Source organism: Chiloscyllium punctatum, chromosome 38 (genome assembly GCF_047496795.1).
Source record: "Chiloscyllium punctatum isolate Juve2018m chromosome 38, sChiPun1.3, whole genome shotgun sequence".
In the NCBI taxonomy this organism is placed as follows: Eukaryota; Metazoa; Chordata; class Chondrichthyes; order Orectolobiformes; family Hemiscylliidae; genus Chiloscyllium; species Chiloscyllium punctatum.
The window spans coordinates 65,193,299-65,219,039 of record NC_092776.1 but is presented as its reverse complement, the minus strand read 5'-3'; positions in this window follow the sequence as shown (position 1 = coordinate 65,219,039).

The following is a 25,741-nucleotide window of genomic DNA, read 5'->3' as shown; positions in this document are numbered from 1 at the left end:
AATGAACGTATATGCAGTTTGGTTTACAAAATAAGGGAGATAGCTTTATTTCATTGAAACAAGGGATAAGGTTTGATTCATTGAATCACTGATTTTCGTTCGATTCAACGATTCAATGAATGCAGTTTGTTTCATTGAATGAAAGCGTTAAGCTTGACACATTGAATGAATGAAAGTTGCTCTACTTATTGAATAGACAAGAGCAGCCTCTTTCATTGAATGAACGCTTGCACTTTCATTCACGAAATAAGCGTGTTAAGTTTGTTTCATTGAAACATTGAATAACATTTGATTGACTGAAACAATCATTAAAGTTTGATTCAATGAATCAAGAATGCAGTTTGTTTTTATTTAATTGAATGAATTAAATTGACACATTGAATTAATGAGAGAAGCTCTGCTCATTGAATTAAGACAATGCGTTAAAGTTTTGCCATTGAATGAATGAGAGTAGCTCTGCTCAATGAATAGAAAAGTGCAGCCTCTTTCATTAAGTGAACGTATTTGGTTCATTAAACAAGTGAGAAAGTTTTGTTCCATTGAAACAAGGAATAAGGATTGAATCATTGAATTATTGATTGTAGATTGATTAAGTGATTCAACGAATGCAGATTGTTTCATTGAATGAAAGCGATAAGCTTGACACAATGAATGAATGAGAGTAGCTCTACTCATTGAATTGACAGTGCAGCCTCTTTCATTGAAAGAACGTGTACAGTTTCATTCACTAAATCAGCGTGTAAAGTTTGTTTCATTCAAACATTGAATGACGTTTGATGCATTGAAACGATCATTAAAGCTTGATTCAATGAATCAAGAATGCGAATTGTTTCATTGAATGAAAGCGTTATGCTTGAAACATTGAATGAATGATAGAAGCTCTACTCATTGAATGAACACCTACAAGTTTGGTTCATGGAGTGAATGTGTTCAATTTGATTGAGACATGAGTGAAGCTTTTGTGACATTGAATGCATGAGTAGCTGTATTCATTGAATTGACAAATGTAGTTTGCTTCATGAATTAAACGTGTGCAATTTGTTTGATTGAATCAATGTGTTAAGAGTAACTCTACTCATTGAATTATCATCTGCAGTCTGTTTCATTGAATGAACGAGTGCAGTAGGATTCACTAAATAAGTGAGTTACGTTTGTTCGTTTGAAACAAGGAATAAGGTTTGAATCATTGAATCAATCATTGCAGCTTGATTCATTGCTTCAATGAATGCAGATTGTTTCATTAAATTGAATGAATTAAACTGACAAATTGAATGAATGAGAAAAAGCTCTGCTCATTGAATTAAGACCGACAGTTTGGTTCATGTCATGAACATGTGCAATTTGATAGAGAAAATGCGTGAAAATTGTGCATTAAATGAATGAGAGTAGCTCTACTCATTGAATGTATGAGTGCAGCCTCTTTTATTGAATGAACGTATATGCAGTTTGGTTTACAAAATAAGGGAGATAGCTTTATTTCATTGAAACAAGGGATAAGGTTTGATTCATTGATTCACTGATTTTCGTTCGATTCAACGATTCAATGAATGCAGTTTGTTTCATTGAATGAAAGCGTTAAGCTTGACACATTGAATGAATGAAAGTTGCTCTACTTATTGAATAGACAAGAGCAGCCTCTTTCATTGAATGAACGCTTGCACTTTCATTCACGAAATAAGCGTGTTAAGTTTGTTTCATTGAAACATTGAATAACATTTGATTGACTGAAACAATCATTAAAGTTTGATTCAATGAATCAAGAATGCAGTTTGTTTTTATTTAATTGAATGAATTAAATTGACACATTGAATTAATGAGAGAAGCTCTGCTCATTGAATTAAGACAATGCGTGAAAGTTTTGCCATTGAATGAATGAGAGTAGCTCTACTCAATGAATAGAAAAGTGCAGCCTCTTTCATTAAGTGAACGTATTTGGTTCATTAAACAAGTGAGAAAGTTTTGTTCCATTGAAACAAGGAATAAGGATTGAATCATTGAATTATTGATTGTAGATTGATTAAGTGATTCAACGAATGCAGATTGTTTCATTGAATGAAAGCGATAAGCTTGACACAATGAATGAATGAGAGTAGCTCTACTCATTGAATTGACAGTGCAGCCTCTTTCATTGAAAGAACGTGTACAGTTTCATTCATTAAATCAGCGTGTTAAAGTTTGTTTCATTCAAACATTGAATGACGTTTGATGCATTGAAACGATCATTAAAGCTTGATTCAATGAATCAAGAATGCGAATTGTTTCATTGAATGAAAGCGTTATGCTTGAAACATTGAATGAATGATAGAAGCTCTACTCATTGAATGAACACCTGCAAGTTTGGTTCATGGAGTGAATGTGTTCAATTTGATTGAGACATGAGTGAAGTTTTTGTGACATTGAATGCATGAGTAGCTGTATTCATTGAATTGACAAATATAGTTTGCTTCATGAATTAAACGTGTGCAATTTGTTTGATTGAATCAATGTGTTAAGAGTAACTCTACTCATTGAATTATCATCTGCAGTCTGTTTCATTGAATGAACGAGTGCAGTAGGATTCACTAAATAAGTGAGTTAGGTTTGTTCGATTGAAACAAGGAATAAGGTTTGAATCATTGAATCAATTATTGTAGTTTGATTCAATGATTCAATGAATGCAGTTTGTTTCATTAAATTGATTGAATTAAATACACTCATTGAATGAACGAGAGAAGCTCTGCTCAATGAATAGAAACATGCAGCGTCTTGCATTGAGTGAACGTATGCAGCTTGGTTCACAAAATAAGGGAGATAGATTTGTTTCATTGACCTAAGGAATAAGGTTTGATGCATTGAATCAATGATTTTTATTTGATTTAATGATTCAATGAATGCAGTTTGTTTCATTGAATGAGAGCCTTTTGCTTGACACATTGACTGAATGAAATGAGCCCTTCTCATTGAATAGACAATTGCAGCCTCTTTCATTGAATGAACGCTTGCAGATTCGTTCACGAAATAAGCGTGTTAAGTTTGTTTCATTGAAAGATTGAATAACGTTGGATTCACTGAATCAATCATTAAAGTTTGATTCAATCAATCAAGAATGCAGTTTGTTTCGTTAAATGAAAACGGTGAGCGTTACACATTGAATGTATGAGATTACCTCTACTCATTGAATTAAGACGGTCAATTTGGTTCATGTCGTGATAGTGCGCAGTTTGATAGAGACAGTACGTGTAACTTGTGCCATTGAATGATCGAGAGTACTCATTGAATAGACAAGTGCAGCCTTTTTCATTAAATGAGCGTGTGCAGTTTGGTTCACAAAGTAAAGGAGATAGGTTTGTTCCATTGAAACAAGGAATAAGGATTGAATGATTGAATCATTGATTGGAGTTGAATTAAATGATTTAATTAATGCAGATTATTTCATTGAATGAAAGCGATAAGATTGACACATTGAATGCTCTACGCATTGAATGGACATCAGTTTGCTTGATGGAGTGAATGTGTGCAGTTTGATTGAGACAATGTGTGAAGCTTGTGACAGTGAATGAATGACTGGCTGTATTCATTGAAGTGACCAATCTAGTTTGCTTCATGAAGTAAATATGCGCAATTTGTTTGATTGAATCAATGCTTTAAGAGTAACTCTACTCATTGAAATATCATGTGCAGTCTGTTTCATAGAATGAACGAGTGTAGTTGAATTCACTAAATAAGTGAGTTAGGTTTGTTGGATTGTTGCAAGGAATAAGGTTTGAATCATTGAATTATTGATTGTAGATTGATTAAGTGATTCAACGAATGCAGATTGTTTCATTGAATGAAAGCGATAAGCTTGACACAATGAATGAATGAGAGTAGCTCTACTCATTGAATTGACAGTGCAGCCTCTTTCATTGAAAGAACGTGTAAAGTTTCATTCTCTAAATCAGCGTGTTAAAGTTTGTTTCATTGAAACATTGAATAACGTTTGATGCATTGAAACAATCATTAAAGCTTGATTCAATGAATCAAGAATGCTGTTTGTTTCATTAAATGAAAACGGTGAGCGTTACACATTGAATGTATGAGATTACCTCTACTCATTGAATTAAGACGGTCAATTTGGTTCATGTCGTGATAGTGCGCAGTTTGATAGAGACAGTACGTGAAACTTGTGCCATTGAATGATCGAGAGTACTCATTGAATAGACAAGTGCAGCCTTTTTCATTAAATGAGCGTGTGCAGTTTGGTTCACTAAGGAAAGGAGATAGGTTTGTTCCATTTAAACAAGGAATAAGGATTGAATGATTGAATCATTGATTGGAGTTGAATGAAATGATTTAATTAATGCAGATTATTTCATTGAATGAAAGCGATAAGATTGACACATTGAATGCTCTACGCATTGAATGGACATCAGTTTGCTTGATGGAGTGAATGTGTGCAGTTTGATTGAGACAATGTGTGAAGCTTGTGACAGTGAATGAATGACTGGCTGTATTCATTGAATTGACCAATCTAGTTTGCTTCATGAAGTAAATATGCGCAATTTGTTTGATTGAATCAATGCTTAAAGAGTAACTCTACTCATTGAAATATCATGTGCAGTCTGTTTCATAGAATGAACGAGTGTAGTTGAATTCACTAAATAAGTGAGTTAGGTTTGTTGGATTGTTGCAAGGAATAAGGTTTGAATCATTGAATTATTGATTGTAGATTGATTAAGTGATTCAACGAATGCAGATTGTTTCATTGAATGAAAGCGATAAGCTTGACACAATGAATGAATGAGAGTAGCTCTACTCATTGAATTGACAGTGCAGCCTCTTTCATTGAAAGAACGTGTACAGTTTTATTCACTAAATCAGCGTGTTAAAGTTTGTTTCATTGAAACATTGAATAACGTTTGATGCATTGAAACAATCATTAAAGCTTGATTCAATGAATCAAGAATGCGAATTGTTTTATTGAATGAAAGCGTTATGCTTGAAACATCGAATGAATGATAGAAGCTCTACTCATTGAATGAAGACCTACATGTTTGGTTCATGGAGTGAATGTGTTCAATTTGATTGAGACATGAGTGAAGCTTTTGTGACATTGAATGAATGAGTAGCTGTATTCATTGAATTGACAAATGTAGTTTGCTTCATGATCTAAACGTGTGCAATTTGTTTGATTGAATCAATATGTTAAGAGTAACTCTACTCATTGAATTATCATCTGCAGTCTGTTTCATTGAATGAACGAGTGCAGTAGGATATACTAAATAAGTGAGTTAGGTTTGTTCGATTGAAACAAGGAATAATGTTTGATTCATTGAATCAATCATTGCAGCTTGATTCATTGCTTCAATGAATGCAGATTGTTTCATTAAATTGAATGAATTAAACTGACAAATTGAATGAATGAGAGAAAGCTCTGCTCATTGAATTAAGACGGACAGTTTGGTTCATGTCATGAACATGTGCAATTTGATAGAGACAATGCGTGAAAATTGTGCATTAAATGAATGAGAGTAGCTCTACTCATTGAATGTATGAGTGCAGCCTCTTTTATTGAATGAACGTATATGCAGTTTGGTTGACAAAATAAGGGAGATAGCTTTATTTCATTGAAACAAGGTTTGATTCATTGAATCACTGATTTTCGTTCGATTCAACGATTCAATGAATGCAGTTTGTTTCATTGAATGAAAGCGTTCAGCTTGACACATTGAATGAATGAAAGTTGCTCTACTTATTGAATAGACAAAGAGCAGCCTCTTTCATTGAATGAACGCTTGCACTTTCATTCACGAAATAAGCGTGTTAAGTTTGTTTCATTGAAACATTGAATAACATTTGATTGACTGAAACAATCATTAAAGTTTGATTCAATGAATCAAGAATGCAGTTTGTTTTTATTTAATTGAATGAATTAAATTGACACATTGAATTAATGAGAGAAGCTCTGCTCATTGAATTAAGACAATGCGTGAAAGTTTTGCCATTGAATGAATGAGAGTAGCTCTACTCAATGAATAGAAAAGTGCAGCCTTTTTCATTAAGTGAACGTATTTGGTTGATTAAACAAGTGAGAAAGTTTTGTTCCATTGAAACAAGGAATAAGGATTGAATCATTGAATTATTGATTGTAGATTGATTAAGTGATTCAACGAATGCAGATTGTTTCATTGAATGAAAGCGATAAGCTTGACACAATGAATGAATGAGAGTAGCTCTACTCATTGAATTGACAGTGCAGCCTCTTTCATTGAAAGAACGTGTACAGTTTCATTCACTAAATCAGCGTGTTAAAGTTTGTTTCATTCAAACATTGAATGACGTTTGATGCATTGAAACGATCATTAAAGCTTGATTCAATGAATCAAGAATGCGAATTGTTTCATTGAATGAAAGCGTTATGCTTGAAACATTGAATGAATGATAGAAGCTCTACTCATTGAATGAACACCTACAAGTTTGGTTCATGGAGTGAATGTGTTCAATTTGATTGAGACATGAGTGAAGCTTTTGTGACATTGAATGCATGAGTAGCTGTATTCATTGAATTGACAAATGTAGTTTGCTTCATGAATTAAACGTGTGCAATTTGTTTGATTGAATCAATGTGTTAAGAGTAACTCTACTCATTGAATTATCATCTGCAGTCTGTTTCATTGAATGAACGAGTGCAGTAGGATTCACTAAATAAGTGAGTTAGGTTTGTTCGATTGAAACAAGGAATAAGGTTTGAATCATTGAATCAATTATTGTAGTTTGATTCAATGATTCAATGAATGCAGTTTGTTTCATTAAATTGATTGAATTAAATACACTCATTGAATGAACGAGAGAAGCTCTGCTCAATGAATAGAAACATGGTGCGTCTTGCATTGAGTGAACGTATGCAGCTTGGTTCACAAAATAAGGGAGATAGATTTGTTTCATTGACCCAAGGAATAAGGTTTGATGCATTGAATCAATGATTTTAGTTTGATTTAATGATTCAATGAATGCAGTTTGTTTCATTGAATGAGAGCCTTATGCTTGACACATTGACTGAATGAAATGAGCTCTTCTCATTGAATAGACAATTGCAGCCTCTTTCATTGAATGAACGCTTGCAGATTCGTTCACGAAATAAGCGTGTTAAGTTTGTTTCATTGAAAGATTGAATAACGTTGGATTCACTGAATCAATCATTAAAGTTTGATTCAATGAATCAAGAATGCAGTTTGTTTCGTTAAATGAAAACGGTGAGCGTTACACATTGAATGTATGAGATTACCTCTACTCATTGAATTAAGACGGTCAATTTGGTTCATGTCGTGATAGTGCGCAGTTTGATAGAGACAGTGCGTGAAACTTGTGCCATTGAATGATCGAGAGTACTCATTGAATAGACAAGTGCAGCCTTTTTCATTAAATGAGCGTGTGCAGTTTGGTTCACTAAGTAAAGGAGATAGGTTTGTTCCATTGAAACAAGGAATAAGGTTTGAATGATTGAATCATTGATTGGAGTTGAATTAAATGATTCAATTAATGCAGATTATTTCATTGAATGAAAGCGATAAGATTGACACATTGAATGCTCTACGCATTGAATGGACATCAGTTTGCTTGATGGAGTGAATGTGTGCAGTTTGATTAAGACAATGTGTGAAGCTTGTGACAGTGAATGAATGACTGGCTGTATTCATTGAATTGACCAATCTAGTTTGCTTCATGAAGTAAATATGCGCAATTTGTTTGATTGAATCAATGCTTTAAGAGTAAATCTACTCATTGAAATATCATGTGCAGTCTGTTTCATAGAATGAACGAGTGTAGTTGAATTCATTAAATAAGTGAGTTAGGTTTGTTGGATTGTTGCAAGGAATAAGGTTTGAATGATTGAATTTTTGATTGTAGATTGATTAAGTGATTCAACGAATGCAGATTGTTTCATTGAATGAAAGCGATAAGCTTGACACAATGAATGAATGAGAGTAGCTCTACTCATTGAATTGACAGTGCAGCCTCTTTCATTGAAAGAACGTGTACAGTTTCATTCACTAAATCAGCGTGTTAAAGTTTGTTTCATTGAAACATTGAATAACGTTTGATGCATTGAAACAATCATTAAAGCTTGATTCAATGAATCAAGAATGCGAATTGTTTTATTGAATGAAAGCGTTATGCTTGAAACATCGAATGAATGATAGAAGCTCTACTCATTGAATGAAGACCTACAAGTTTGGTTCATGGAGTGAGTGTGTTCAATTTGATTGAGACATGAGTGAAGCTTTTGTGACATTGAATGAATGAGTAGCTGTATTCATTGAATTGACAAATGTAGTTTGCTTCATGATCTAAACGTGTGCAATTTGTTTGATTGAATCAATATGTTAAGAGTACCTCTACTCATTGAATTATCATCTGTAGTCTGTTTCATTGAATGAACGAGTGCAGTAGGATTCACTAAATAAGTGAGTTAGATTTGTTCGATTGAAACAAGGAATAATGTTTGATTCATTGAATCAATCATTGCAGCTTGATTCATTGCTTCAATGAATGCAGATTGTTTCATTAAATTGAATGAATTAAACTGACAAATTGAATGAATGAGAGAAAGCTCTGCTCATTGAATTAAGACGGACAGTTTGGTTCATGTCGTGAACATGTGCAATTTGATAGAGACAATGCGTGAAAATTGTGCATTAAATGAATGAGAGTAGCTCTACTCATTGAATGTATGAGTGCAGCCTCTTTTATTGAATGAACGTATATGCAGTTTGGTTTACAAAATAAGGGAGATAGCTTTATTTCATTGAAACAGGGGATAAGGTTTGATTCATTGAATCACTGATTTTCGTTCGATTCAACGATTCAATGAATGCAGTTTGTTTCATTGAATGAAAGCGTTAAGCTTGACACATTGAATGAATGAAAGTTGCTCTACTTATTGAATAGACAAGAGCAGCCTCTTTCATTGAATGAACGAGTGCAGTAGGATTCACTAAATAAGTGAGTTAGGTTTGTTCGTTTGAAACAAGGAATAAGGTTTGAATCATTGAAATAATTATTGTAGTTTGATTCAATGATTCAATGAATGCAGTTTGTTTCATTAAATTGATTGAATTAAAGACACTCATTGAATGAACGAGAGAAGCTCTGCTCAATGAATAGAAACATGCAGCGTCTTGCATTGAGTGAACGTATGCAGCTTGGTTCACAATATAAGGGAGATAGATTTGTTTCATTGACCCAAGGAATAAGGTTTGATGCATTGAATCAATGATTTTAGTTTGATTTAATGATTCAATGAATGCAGTATGTTTCATTGAATGAGAGCCTTATGCTTGACACATTGACTGAATGAAATGAGCTCTTCTCATTGAATAGACAATAGCAGCCTCTTTCATTGAATGAACGCTTGCAGATTCGTTCACGAAATAAGCGTGTTAAGTTTGTTTCATTGAAAGATTGAATAACGTTGGATTCACTGAATCAATCATTAAAGCTTGATTCAATCAATCAAGAATGCAGTTTGTTTCGTTAAATGAAAACGTTGAGCGTTACACATTGAATGTATGAGATTACCTCTACTCATTGAATTAAGACGGTCAATTTGGTTCATGTCGTGATAGTGCGCAGTTTGATAGAGACAGTGCGTGAAACTTGTGCCATTGAATGATCGAGAGTACTCATTGAATAGACAAGTGCAGCCTTTTTCATTAAATGAGCGTGTGCAGTTTGGTTCACTAAGTAAAGGAGATAGGTTTGTTCCATTTAAACAAGGAATAAGGATTGAATGATTGAATCATTGATTGGAGTTGAATGAAATGATTTAATTAATGCAGATTATTTGATTGAATGAAAGCGATAAGATTGACACATTGAATGCTCTACGCATTGAATGGACATCAGTTTGCTTGATGGAGTGAATGTGTGCAGTTTGATTGAGACAATGTGTGAAGCTTGTGACAGTGAATGAATGACTGGCTGTATTCATTGAATTGACCAATCTAGTTTGCTTCATGAAGTAAATATGCGCAATTTGTTTGATTGAATCAATGCTTAAAGAGTAACTCTACTCATTGAAATATCATGTGCAGTCTGTTTCATAGAATGAACGAGTGTAGTTGAATTCACTAAATAAGTGAGTTAGGTTTGTTGGATTGTTGCAAGGAATAAGGTTTGAATCATTGAATTATTGATTGTAGATTGATTAAGTGATTCAACGAATGCAGATTGTTTCATTGAATGAAAGCGATAAGCTTGACACAATGAATGAATGAGAGTAGCTCTACTCATTGAATTGACAGTGCAGCCTCTTTCATTGAAAGAACGTGTACAGTTTCATTCACTAAATCAGCGGGTTAAAGTTTGTTTCATTGAAACATTGAATAACGTTTCATGCATTGAAACAATCATTAAAGCTTGATTCGATGAATCAAGAATGCGAATTGTTTTATTGAATGAAAGCGTTATGCTTGAAACATCGAATGAATGATAGAAGCTCTACTCATTGAATGAAGACCTACAAGTTTGGTTCATGGAGTGAATGTGTTCAATTTGATTGAGACATGAGTGAAGCTTTTGTGACATTGAATGAATGAGTAGCTGTATTCATTGAATTGACAAATGTAGTTTGCTTCATGATCTAAACGTGTGCAATTTGTTTGATTGAATCAATATGTTAAGAGTAACTCTACTCATTGAATTATCATCTGCAGTCTGTTTCATTGAATGAACGAGTGCAGTAGGATATACTAAATAAGTGAGTTAGGTTTGTTCGATTGAAACAAGGAATAATGTTTGATTCATTGAATCAATCATTGCAGCTTGATTCATTGCTTCAATGAATGCAGATTGTTTCATTAAATTGAATGAATTAAACTGACAAATTGAATGAATGAGAGAAAGCTCTGCTCATTGAATTAAGACGGACAGTTTGGTTCATGTCATGAACATGTGCAATTTGATAGAGACAATGCGTGAAAATTGTGCATTAAATGAATGAGAGTAGCTCTACTCATTGAATGTATGAGTGCAGCCTCTTTTATTGAATGAACGTATATGCAGTTTGGTTTACAAAATAAGGGAGATAGCTTTATTTCATTGAAACAAGGGATAAGGTTTGATTCATTGAATCACTGATTTTCTTTCGATTCAACGATTCAATGAATGCAGTTTTTTTCATTGAATGAAAGCGTTAAGCTTGACACATTGAATGAATGAAAGTTGCTCTACTTATTGAATAGACAAGAGCAGCCTCTTTCATTGAATGAACGCTTGCACTTTCATTCACGAAATAAGCGTGTTAAGTTTGTTTCATTGAAACATTGAATTACATTTGATTGACTGAAACAATCATTAAAGTTTGATTCAATGAATCAAGAATGCAGTTTGTTTTTATTTAATTGAATGAATTAAATTGACACATTGAATTAATGAGAGAAGCTCTGCTCATTGAATTAAGACAATTCGTGAAAGTTTTGCCATTGAATGAATGAGAGTAGCTCTACTCAATGAATAGAAAAGTGCAGCCTCTTTCATTAAGTGAACGTATTTGGTTCATTAAACAAGTGAGAAAGTTTTGTTCCATTGAAACAAGGAATAAGGATTTAATCATTGAATTATTGATTGTAGATTGATTAAGTGATTCAACGAATGCAGATTGTTTCATTGAATGAAAGCGATAAGCTTGACACAATGAATGAATGAGAGTAGCTCTACTCATTGAATTGACAGTGCAGCCTCTTTCATTGAAAGAACGTGTACAGTTTCATTCACTAAATCAGCGTGTTAAAGTTTGTTTCATTCAAACATTGAATGACGTTTGATGCATTGAAACAATCATTAAAGCTTGATTCAATGAATCAAGAATGCGAATTGTTTCATTGAATGAAAGCGTTATGCTTGAAACATTGAAGTTTCAGTTTCAGTTCGAAGCTCTACTCATTGAATGAACACCTACAAGTTTGGTTCATGGAGTGAATGTGTTCAATTTGATTGAGACATGAGTGAAGCTTTTGTGACATTGAATGCATGAGTAGCTGTATTCATTGAATTGACAAATGTAGTTTGCTTCATGAATTAAACGTGTGCAATTTGTTTGATTGAATCAATGTGTTAAGAGTAACTCTACTCATTGAATTATCATCTGCAGTCTGTTTCATTGAATGAACGAGTGCAGTAGGATTCACTAAATAAGTGAGTTAGGTTTGTTCGATTGAAACAAGGAATAAGGTTTGAATCATTGAATCAATTATTGTAGTTTGATTCAATGATTCAATGAATGCAGTTTGTTTCATTAAATTGATTGAATTAAATACACTCAATGAATGAACGAGAGAAGCTCTGCTCAATGAATAGAAACATGCAGCGTCTTGCATTGAGTGAACGTATGCAGCTTGGTTCACAAAATAAGGGAGATCGATTTGTTTCATTGACCCAAGGAATAAGGTTTGATGCATTGAATCAATGATTTTAGTTTGATTTAATGATTCAATGAATGCAGTTTGTTTCATTGAATGAGAGCCTTATGCTTGACACATTGACTGAATGAAATGAGCTCTTCTCATTGAATAGACAATTGCAGCCTCTTTCATTGAATGAACGCTTGCAGATTCGTTCACGAAATATGCGTGTTAAGTTTGTTTCATTGAAAGATTGAATAACGTTGGATTCACTGAATCAATCATTAAAGCTTGATTCAATCAATCAAGAATGCAGTTTGTTTCGTTAAATGAAAACGGTGAGCGTTACACATTGAATGTATGAGATTACCTCTACTCATTGAATTAAGACGGTCAATTTGGTTCATGTCGTGATAGTGCGCAGTTTGATAGAGACAGTACGTGAAACTTGTGCCATTGAATGATCGAGAGTACTCATTGAATAGACAAGTGCAGCCTATTTCATTAAATGAGCGTGTGCAGTTTGGTTCACTAAGTAAAGGAGATAGGTTTGTTCCATTTAAACAAGGAATAAGGATTGAATGATTGAATCATTGATTGGAGTTGAATTAAATGATTTAATTAATGCAGATTATTTCATTGAATGAAAGCGATAAGATTGACACATTGAATGCTCTACGCATTGAATGGACATCAGTTTGCTTGATGGAGTGAATGTGTGCGGTTTGATTGAGACAATGTGTGAAGCTTGTGACAGTGAATCAATGACTGGCTGTATTCATTGAAGTGACCAATCTAGTTTGCTTCATGAAGTAAATATGCGCAATTTGTTTGATTGAATCAATGCTTTAAGAGTAACTCTACTCATTGAAATATCATGTGCAGTCTGTTTCATAGAATGAACGAGTGTAGTTGAATTCACTAAATAAGTGAGTTAGGTTTGTTGGATTGTTGCAAGGAATAAGGTTTGAATCATTGAATTATTGATTGTAGATTGATTAAGTGATTCAACGAATGCAGATTGTTTCATTGAATGAAAGCGATAAGCTTGACACAATGAATGAATGAGAGTAGCTCTACTCATTGAATTGACAGTGCAGACTCTTTCATTGAAAGAACGTGTACAGTTTTATTCACTAAATCAGCGTGTTAAAGTTTGCTTCATTGAAACATTGAATAACGTTTGATGCATTGAAACAATCATTAAAGCTTGATTCAATGAATCAAGAATGCAGTTTGTTTCGTTAAATGAAAACGGTGAGCGTTACACATTGAATGTATGAGATTACCTCTACTCATTGAATTAAGACGGTCAATTTGGTTTTTGTCGTGATAGTGCGCAGTTTGATAGAGACAGTACGTGAAACTTGTGCCATTGAATGATCGAGAGTACTCATTGAATAGACAAGTGCAGCCTTTTTCATTAAATGAGCGTGTGCAGTTTGGTTCACTAAGTAAAGGAGATAGGTTTGTTCCATTTAAACAAGGAATAAGGATTGAATGATTGAATCATTGATTGGAGTTGAATGAAATGATTTAATTAATGCAGATTATTTCATTGAATGAAAGCGATAAGATTGACACATTGAATGCTCTACGCATTGAATGGACATCAGTTTGCTTGATGGAGTGAATGTGTGCAGTTTGATTGAGACAATGTGTGAAGCTTGTGACTCTGAATGAATGACTGGCTGTATTCATTGAATTGACCAATCTAGTTTGCTTCATGAAGTAAATATGCGCAATTTGTTTGATTGAATCAATGCTTAAAGAGTAACTCTACTCATTGAAATATCATGTGCAGTCTGTTTCATAGAATGAACGAGTGTAGTTGAATTCACTAAATAAGTTAGGTTTGTTGGATTGTTGCAAGGAATAAGGTTTGAATCATTGAATTATTGATTGTAGATTGATTAAGTGATTCAACGAATGCAGATTGTTTCATTGAATGAAAGCGATAAGCTTGACACAATGAATGAATGAGAGTAGCTCTACTCATTGAATTGACAGTGCAGCCTCTTTCATTGAAAGAACGTGTACAGTTTTATTCACTAAATCAGCGTGTTAAAGTTTGTTTCATTGAAACATTGAATAACGTTTGATGCATTGAAACAATCATTAAAGCTTGATTCAATGAATCAAGAATGCGAATTGTTTTATTGAATGAAAGCGTTATGCTTGAAACATCGAATGAATGATAGAAGCTCTACTCATTGAATGAAGACCTACAAGTTTGGTTCATGGAGTGAATGTGTTCAATTTGATTGAGACATGAGTGAAGCTTTTGTGACATTGAATGAATGAGTAGCTGTATTCATTGAATTGACAAATGTAGTTTGCTTCATGATCTAAACGTGTGCAATTTGTTTGATTGAATCAATATGTTAAGAGTAACTCTACTCATTGAATTATCATCTGCAGTCTGTTTCATTGAATGAACGAGTGCAGTAGGATATACTAAATAAGTGAGTTAGGTTTGTTCGATTGAAACAAGGAATAATGTTTGATTCATTGAATCAATCATTGCAGCTTGATTCATTGCTTCAATGAATGCAGATTGTTTCATTAAATTGAATGAATTAAACTGACAAATTGAATGAATGAGAGAAAGCTCTGCTCATTGAATTAAGACGGACAGTTTGGTTCATGTCATGAACATGTGCAATTTGATAGAGACAATGCGTGAAAATTGTGCATTAAATGAATGAGAGTAGCTCTACTCATTGAATGTATGAGTGCAGCCTCTTTTATTGAATGAACGTATATGCAGTTTGGTTTACAAAATAAGGGAGATAGCTTTATTTCATTGAAACAAGGGATAAGGTTTGATTCATTGAATCACTGATTTTCTTTCGATTCAACGATTCAATGAATGCAGTTTGTTTCATTGAATGAAAGCGTAAAGCTTGACACATTGAATGAATGAAAGTTGCTCTACTTATTGAATAGACAAGAGCAGCCTCTTTCATTGAATGAACGCTTGCACTTTCATTCACGAAATAAGCGTGTTAAGTTTGTTTCATTGAAACATTGAATTACATTTGATTGACTGAAACAATCATTAAAGTTTGATTCAATGAATCAAGAATGCAGTTTGTTTTTATTTAATTGAATGAATTAAATTGACACATTGAATTAATGAGAGAAGCTCTGCTCATTGAATTAAGACAATGCGTGAAAGTTTTGCCATTGAATGAATGAGAGAAGCTCTACTCAATGAATAGAAAAGTGCAGCCTCTTTCATTAAGTGAACGTATTTGGTTCATTAAACAAGTGAGAAAGTTTTGTTCCATTGAAACAAGGAATAAGGATTGAATCATTGAATTATTGATTGTAGATTGATTAAGTGATTCAACGAATGCAGATTGTTTCATTGAATGAAAGCGATAAGCTTGACACAATGAATGAATGAGAGTAGCTCTACTCATTGAATTGACAGTGCAGCCTCTTTCATTGAAAGAACGTGTACAGTTTCATTCACTAAATCAGCGTGTTAAAGTTTGTTTCATTCAAACATTGAATGACGTTTGATGCATTGAAACGATCATTAAAGCTTGATTCAATGAATCAAGAATGCGAATTGTTTCATTGAATGAAAGCGTTATGCTTGAAACATTGAATGAATGATAGAAACTCTACTCATTGAATGAACACCTACAAGTTTGGTTCATGGAGTGAATGTGTTCAATTTGATTGAGACATGAGTGAAGCTTTTGTGACATTGAATGCATGAGTAGCTGTATTCATTGAATTGACAAATGTAGTTTGCTTCATGAATTAAACGTGTGCAATTTGTTTGATTGAATCAATGTGTTAAGAGTAACTCTACTCATTGAATTATCATCTGCAGTCTGTTTCATTGAATGAACGAGTGCAGTAGGATTCACTAAATAAGTGAGTTAGGTTTGTTCGATTGAAACAAGGAATAAGGTTTGAATCATTGAATCAATTATTGTAGTTTGATTCAATGATTCAATGAATGCAGTTTGTTTCATTAAATTGATTGAATTAAATACACTCATTGAATGAACGAGAGAAGCTCTGCTCAATGAATAGAAACATGCAGCGTCTTGCATTGAGTGAACGTATGCAGCTTGGTTCACAAAATAAGGGAGATAGATTTGTTTCATTGACCCAAGGAATAAGGTTTGATGCATTGAATCAATGATTTTAGTTTGATTTAATGATTCAATGAATGCAGTTTGTTTCATTGAATGAGAGCCTTATGCTTGACACATTGACTGAATGAAATGAGCTCTTCTCATTGAATAGACAATTGCAGCCTCTTTCATTGAATGAACGCTTGCAGATTCGTTCACGAAATAAGCGTGTTAAGTTTGTTTCATTGAAAGATTCAATAACGTTGGATTCACTGAATCAATCATTAAAGTTTGATTCAATGAATCAAGAATGCAGTTTGTTTCGTTAAATGAAAACGGTGAGCGTTACACATTGAATGTATGAGATTACCTCTACTCATTGAATTAAGACGGTCAATTTGGTTCATGTCGTGATAGTGCGCAGTTTGATAGAGACAGTGCGTGAAACTTGTGCCATTGAATGATCGAGAGTACTCATTGAATAGACAAGTGCAGCCTTTTTCATTAAATGAGCGTGTGCAGTTTGGTTCACTAAGTAAAGGAGATAGGTTTGTTCCATTGAAACAAGGAATAAGGATTGAATGATTGATTCATTGATTGTAGTTGAATTAAATGCTTCAATTAATGCAGATTATTTCATTGAATGAAAGCGATAAGATTGACACATTGAATGCTCTACGCATTGAATGGACATCAGTTTGCTTGATGGAGTGAATGTGTGCAGTTTGATTGAGACAATGTGTGAAGCTTGTGACAGTGAATGAATGACTGGCTGTATTCATTGAATTGACCAATCTAGTTTGCTTCATGAAGTAAATATGCGCAATTTGTTTGATTGAATCAATGCTTTAAGAGTAACTCTACTCATTGAAATATCATGTGCAGTCTGTTTCATAGAATGAACGAGTGTAGTTGAATTCACTAAATAAGTGAGTTAGGTTTGTTGGATTGTTGCAAGGAATAAGGTTTGAATGATTGAATTTTTGATTGTAGATTGATTAAGTGATTCAACGAATGCAGATTGTTTCATTGAATGAAAGCGATAAGCTTGACACAATGAATGAATGAGAGTAGCTCTACTCATTGAATTGACAGTGCAGCCTCTTTCATTGAAAGAACGTGTACAGTTTCATTCACTAAATCAGCGTGTTAAAGTTTGTTTCATTGAAACATTGAATAACGTTTGATGCATTGAAACAATCATTAAAGCTTGATTCAATGAATCAAGAATGCGAATTGTTTTATTGAATGAAAGCGTTATGCTTGAAACATCGAATGAATGATAGAAGCTCTACTCATTGAATGAAGACCTTCAAGTTTGGTTCATGGAGTGAGTGTGTTCAATTTGATTGAGACATGAGTGAAGCTTTTGTGACATTGAATGAATGAGTAGCTGTATTCATTGAATTGACAAATGTAGTTTGCTTCATGATCTAAACGTGTGCAATTTGTTTGATTGAATCAATATGTTAAGAGTAACTCTACTCATTGAATTATCATCTGCAGTCTGTTTCATTGAATGAACGAGTGCAGTAGGATTCACTAAATAAGTGAGTTAGATTTGTTCGATTGAAACAAGGAATAATGTTTGATTCATTGAATCAATCATTGCAGCTTGATTCATTGTTTCAATGAATGCAGATTGTTTCATTAAATTGAATGAATTAAACTGACAAATTGAATGAATGAGAGAAAGCTCTGCTCATTGAATTAAGACGGACAGTTTGGTTCATGTCGTGAACATGTGCAATTTGATAGAGACAATGCGTGAAAATTGTGCATTAAATGAATGAGAGTAGCTCTACTCATTGAATGTATGAGTGCAGCCTCTTTTATTGAATGAACGTATATGCAGTTTGGTTTACAAAATAAGGGAGATAGCTTTATTTCATTGTAACAGGGGATAAGGTTTGATTCATTGAATCACTGATTTTCGTTCGATTCAACGATTCAATGAATGCAGTTTGTTTCATTGAATGAAAGCGTTAAGCTTGACACATTGAATGAATGAAAGTTGCTCTACTTATTGAATAGACAAGAGCAGCCTCTTTCATTGAATGAACGAGTGCAGTAGGATTCACTAAATAAGTGAGTTAGGTTCGTTCGTTTGAAACAAGGAATAAGGTTTGAATCATTGAATCAATTATTGTAGTTTGATTCAATGATTCAATGAATGCAGTTTGTTTCATTAAATTGATTGAATTAAAGACACTCATTGAATGAACGAGAGAAACTCTGCTCAATGAATAGAAACATGCAGCGTCTTGCATTGAGTGAACGTATGCAGCTTGGTTCACAAAATAAGGGAGATAGATTTGTTTCATTGACCCAAGGAATAAGGTTTGATGCATTGAATCAATGATTTTAGTTTGATTTAATGATTCAATGAATGCAGTTTGTTTCATTGAATGAGAGCCTTATGCTTGACACATTGACTGAATGAAATGAGCTCTTCTCATTGAATAGACAATTGCAGCCTCTTTCATTGAATGAACGCTTGCAGATTCGTTCACGAAATATGCGTGTTAAGTTTGTTTCATTGAAAGATTGAATAACGTTGGATTCACTGAATCAATCATTAAAGCTTGATTCAATCAATCAAGAATGCAGTTTGTTTCGTTAAATGAAAACGGTGAGCGTTACACATTGAATGTATGAGATTACCTCTACTCATTGAATTAAGACGGTCAATTTGGTTCATGTCGTGATAGTGCGCAGTTTGATAGAGACAGTGCGTGAAACTTGTGCCATTGAATGATCGAGAGTACTCATTGAATAGACAAGTGCAGCCTTTTTCATTAAATGAGCGTGTGCAGTTTGGTTCACTAAGTAAAGGAGATAGGTTTGTTCCATTGAAACAAGGAATAAGGATTGAATGATTGAATCATTGATTGTAGTTGAATTAAATGATTCAATTAATGCAGATTATTTCATTGAATGAAAGCGATAAGATTGACACATTGAATGCTCTACGCATTGAATGGACATCAGTTTGCTTGATGGAGTGAATGTGCACAGTTTGATTGAGACAATGTGTGAAGCTTGTGACAGTGAATGAATGACTGGCTGTATTCATTGAATTGACCAATCTAGTTTGCTTCATGAAGTAAATATGCGCAATTTGTTTGATTGAATCAATGCTTTAAGAGTAACTCTACTCATTGAAATATCATGTGCAGTCTGTTTCATAGAATGAACGAGTGTAGTTGAATTCACTAAATAAGTGAGTTAGGTTTGTTGGATTGTTGCAAGGAATAAGGTTTGAATGATTGAATTATTGATTGTAGATTGATTAAGTGATTCAACGAATGCAGATTGTTTCATTGAATGAAAGCGATAAGCTTGACACAATGAATGAATGAGAGTAGCTCTACTCATTGAATTGACAGTGCAGCCTCTTTCATTGAAAGAACGTGTACAGTTTCATTCACTAAATCAGCGTGTTAAAGTTTGTTTCATTGAAACATTGAATAACGTTTGATGCATTGAAACAATCATTAAAGCTTGATTCAATGAATCAAGAATGCGAATTGTTTTATTGAATGAAAGCGTTATGCTTGAAACATCGAATGAATGATAGAAGCTCTACTCATTGAATGAAGACCTACAAGTTTGGTTCATGGAGTGAATGTGTTCAATTTGATTGAGACATGAGTGAAGCTATTGTGACATTGAATGAATGAGTAGCTGTATTCATTGAATTGACAAATGTAGTTTGCTTCATGATCTAAACGTGTGCAATTTGTTTGATTGAATCAATATGTTAAGAGTAACTCTACTCATTGAATTATCATCTGCAGTCTGTTTCATTGAATGAACGAGTGCAGTAGGATTCACTAAATAAGTGAGTTAGGTTTGTTCGATTGAAACAAGGAATAAGGTTTGAATCATTGAATCAATCATTGCAGCTTGATTCATTGTTTCAATGAATGCAGATTGTTTCATTAAATTGAATGAATTAAACTGACAAATTGAATGAATGAGAGAAAGCTCTGCTCATTGAATTAAGACGGACAGTTTGGTTCATGTTATGAACATGTGCAATTTGATAGAGACAATGCTTGAAAATTGTGCATTAAATGAATGAGAGTAGCTCTACTCATTGAATGTATGAGTGCAGCCTCTTTTATTGAATGAACGTATATGCAGTTTGGTTTACAAAATAAGGGAGATAGCTTTATTTCATTGAAACAAGGGATAAGGTTTGATTCATTGAATCACTGATTTTCGTTCGATTCAACGATTCAATGAATGCAGTTTGTTTCATTGAATGAAAGCGTAAAGCTTGACACATTGAATGAATGAAAGTTGCTCTACTTATTGAATAGACAAGAGCAGCCTCTTTCATTGAATGAACGCTTGCACTTTCATTCACGAAATAAGCGTGTTAAGTTTGTTTCATTGAAACATTGAATTACATTTGATTGACTGAAACAATCATTAAAGTTTGATTCAATGAATCAAGAATGCAGTTTGTTTTTATTTAATTGAATGAATTAAATTGACACATTGAATTAATGAGAGAAGTTCTGCTCATTGAATTAAGACAATGCGTGAAAGTTTTGCCATTGAATGAATGAGAGTAGCTCTACTCAATGAATAGAAAAGTGCAGCCTCTTTCATTAAGTGAACGTATTTGGTTCATTAAACAAGTGAGAAAGTTTTGTTCCATTGAAACAAGGAATAAGGATTGAATCATTGAATTATTGATTGTAGATTGATTAAGTGATTCAACGAATGCAGATTGTTTCATTGAATGAAAGCGATAAGCTTGACACAATGAATGAATGAGAGTAGCTCTACTCGTTGAATTGACAGTGCAGCCTCTTTCATTGAAAGAACGTGTACAGTTTCATTCACTAAATCAGCGTGTTAAAGTTTGTTTCATTCAAACATTGAATGACGTTTGATACATTGAAACGATCATTAAAGCTTGATTCAATGAATCAAGAATGCGAATTGTTTCATTGAATGAAAGCGTTATGCTTGAAACATTGAATGAATGATCGAAGCTCTACTCATTGAATGAACACCTACAAGTTTGGTTCATGGAGTGAATGTGTTCAATTTGATTGAGACATGAGTGAAGCTTTTGTGACATTGAATGCATGAGTAGCTGTATTCATTGAATTGACAAATGTAGTTTGCTTCATGAATTAAACGTGTGCAATTTGTTTGATTGAATCAATGTGTTAAGAGTAACTCTACTCATTGAATTATCATCTGCAGTCTGTTTCATTGAATGAACGAGTGCAGTAGGATTCACTAAATAAGTGAGTTAGGTTTGTTCGATTGAAACAAGGAATAAGGTTTGAATCATTGAATCAATTATTGTAGTTTGATTCAATGATTCAATGAATGCAGTTTGTTTCATTAAATTGATTGAATTAAATACACTCATTGAATGAACGAGAGAAGCTCTGCTCAATGAATAGAAACATGCAGCGTCTTGCATTGAGTGAACGTATGCAGCTTGGTTCACAAAATAAGGGAGATAGATTTGTTTCATTGACCTAAGGAATAAGGTTTGATGCATTGAATCAATGATTTTTATTTGATTTAATGATTCAATGAATGCAGTTTGTTTCATTGAATGAGAGCCTTATGCTTGACACATTGACTGAATGAAATGAGCTCTTCTCATTGAATAGACAATTGCAGCCTCTTTCATTGAATGAACGCTTGCAGATTCGTTCACGAAATATGCGTGTTAAGTTTGTTTCAATGAAAGATTGAATAACGTTGGATTCACTGAATCAATCATTAAAGTTTGATTCAATGAATCAAGAATGCAGTTTGTTTCGTTAAATGAAAACGGTGAGCGTTACACATTGAATGTATGAGATTACCTCTACTCATTGAATTAAGACGGTCAATTTGGTTCATGTCGTGATAGTGCGCAGTTTGATAGAGACAGTACGTGAAACTTGTGCCATTGAATGATCGAGAGTACTCATTGAATAGACAAGTGCAGCCTATTTCATTAAATGAGCGTGTGCAGTTTGGTTCACTAAGTAAAGGAGATAGGTTTGTTCCATTTAAACAAGGAATAAGGATTGAATGATTGAATCATTGATTGGAGTTGAATGAAATGATTTAATTAATGCAGATTATTTCATTGAATGAAAGCGATAAGATTGACACATTGAATGCTCTACGCATTGAATGGACATCAGTTTGCTTGATGGAGTGAATGTGTGCAGTTTGATTGAGACAATGTGTGAAGCTTGTGACAGTGAATCAATGACTGGCTGTATTCATTGAAGTGACCAATCTAGTTTGCTTCATGAAGTAAATATGCGCAATTTGTTTGATTGAATCAATGCTTTAAGAGTAACTCTACTCATTGAAATATCATGTGCAGTCTGTTTCATAGAATGAACGAGTGTAGTTGAATTCACTAAATAAGTGAGTTAGGTTTGTTGGATTGTTGCAAGGAATAAGGTTTGAATCATTGAATTATTGATTGTAGATTGATTAAGTGATTCAACAAATGCAGATTGTTTCATTGAATGAAAGCGATAAGCTTGACACAATGAATGAATGAGAGTAGCTCTACTCATTGAATTGACAGTGCAGCCTCTTTCATTGAAAGAACGTGTAAAGTTTCATTCACTAAATCAGCGTGTTAAAGTTTGTTTCATTGAAACATTGAATAACGTTTGATGCATTGAAACAATCATTAAAGCTTGATTCAATGAATCAAGAATGCAGTTTGTTTCGTTAAATGAAAACGGTGAGCGTTACACATTGAATGTATGAGATTACCTCTACTCATTGAATTAAGACGTTCAATTTGGTTCATGTCGTGATAGTGCGCAGTTTGATAGAGACAGTACGTGAAACTTGTGCCATTGAATGATCGAGAGTACTCATTGAATAGACAAGTGCAGCCTTTTTCATTAAATGAGCGTGTGCAGTTTGGTTCACTAAGTAAAGGAGATAGGTTTGTTCCATTTAAACAAGGAATAAGGATTGAATGATTGAATCATTGATTGGAGTTGAATGAAATGATTTAATTAATGCAGATTATTTCATTGAATGAAAGCGATAAGATTGACACATTGAATGCTCTACGCATTGAATGGACATCAGTTTGCTTGATGGAGTGAATGTGTGCAGTTTGATTGAGACAATGTGTGAAGCTTGTGACAGTGAATGAATGACTGGCTGTATTCATTGAATTGACCAATCTAGTTTGCTTCATGAAGTAAATATGCGCAATTTGTTTGATTGAATCAATGCTTAAAGAGTAATTCTGCTCATTGAAATATCATGTGCAGTCTGTTTCATAGAATGAACGAGTGTAGTTGAATTCACTAAATAAGTGAGTTAGGTTTGTTGGATTGTTGCAAGGAATAAGGTTTGAATCATTGAATTATTGATTGTAGATTGATTAAGTGATTCAACGAATGCAGATTGTTTCATTGAATGAAAGCGATAAGCTTGACACAATGAATGAATGAGAGTAGCTCTACTCATTGAATTGACAGTGCAGCCTCTTTCATTGAAAGAACGTGTACAGTTTTATTCACTAAATCGGCGTGTTAAAGTTTGTTTCATTGAAACATTGAATAACGTTTGATGCATTGAAACAATCATTAAAGCTTGATTCAATGAATCAAGAATGCGAATTGTTTTATTGAATGAAAGCGTTATGCTTGAAACATCGAATGAATGATAGAAGCTCTACTCATTGAATGAAGACCTACAAGTTTGGTTCATGGAGTGAATGTGTTCAATTTGATTGAGACATGAGTGAAGCTATTGTGACATTGAATGAATGAGTAGCTGTATTCATTGAATTGACAAATGTAGTTTGCTTCATGATCTAAACGTGTGCAATTTGTTTGATTGAATCAATATGTTAAGAGTAACTCTACTCATTGAATTATCATCTGCAGTCTGTTTCATTGAATGAACGAGTGCAGTAGGATTCACTAAATAAGTGAGTTAGGTTTGTTCGATTGAAACAAGGAATAATGTTTGATTCATTGAATCAATCATTGCAGCTTGATTCATTGCTTCAATGAATGCAGATTGTTTCATTAAATTGAATGAATTAAACTGACAAATTGAATGAATGAGAGAAAGCTCTGCTCATTGAATTAAGACGGACAGTTTGGTTCATGTCATGAACATGTGCAATTTGATAGAGACAATGCGTGAAAATTGTGCATTAAATGAATGAGAGTAGCTCTACTCATTGAATGTATGAGTGCAGCCTCTTTTATTGAATGAACGTATATGCAGTTTGGTTTACAAAATAAGGGAGATAGCTTTATTTCATTGAAACAAGGGATAAGGTTTGATTCATTGAATCACTGATTTTCGTTCGATTCAACGATTCAATGAATGCAGTTTGTTTCATTGAATGAAAGCGTAAAGCTTGACACATTGAATGAATGAAAGTTGCTCTACTTATTGAATAGACAAGAGCAGCCTCTTTCATTGAATGAACGCTTGCACTTTCATTCACGAAATAAGCGTGTTAAGTTTGTTTCATTGAAACATTGAATTACATTTGATTGACTGAAACAATCATTAAAGTTTGATTCAATGAATCAAGAATGCAGTTTGTTTTTATTTAATTGAATGAATTAAATTGACACATTGAATTAATGAGAGAAGCTCTGCTCATTGAATTAAGACAATGCGTGAAAGTTTTGCCATTGAATGAATGAGAGTAGCTCTACTCAATGAATAGAAAAGTGCAGCCTCTTTCATTAAGTGAACGTATTTGGTTCATTAAACAAGTGAGAAAGTTTTGTTCCATTGAAACAAGGAATAAGGATTGAATCATTGAATTATTGATTGTAGATTGATTAAGTGATTCAACGAATGCAGATTGTTTCATTGAATGAAAGCGATAAGCTTGACACAATGAATGAATGAGAGTAGCTCTACTCGTTGAATTGACAGTGCAGCCTTTTTCATTGAAAGAACGTGTACAGTTTCATTCACTAAATCAGCGTGTTAAAGTTTGTTTCATTCAAACATTGAATGACGTTTGATGCATTGAAACGATCATTAAAGCTTGATTCAATGAATCAAGAATGCGAATTGTTTCATTGAATGAAAGCGTTATGCTTGAAACATTGAATGAATGATCGAAGCTCTACTCATTGAATGAACACCTACAAGTTTGGTTCATGGAGTGAATGTGTTCAATTTGATTGAGACATGAGTGAAGCTTTTGTGACATTGAATGCATGAGTAGCTGTATTCATTGAATTGACAAATGTAGTTTGCTTCATGAATTAAACGTGTGCAATTTGTTTG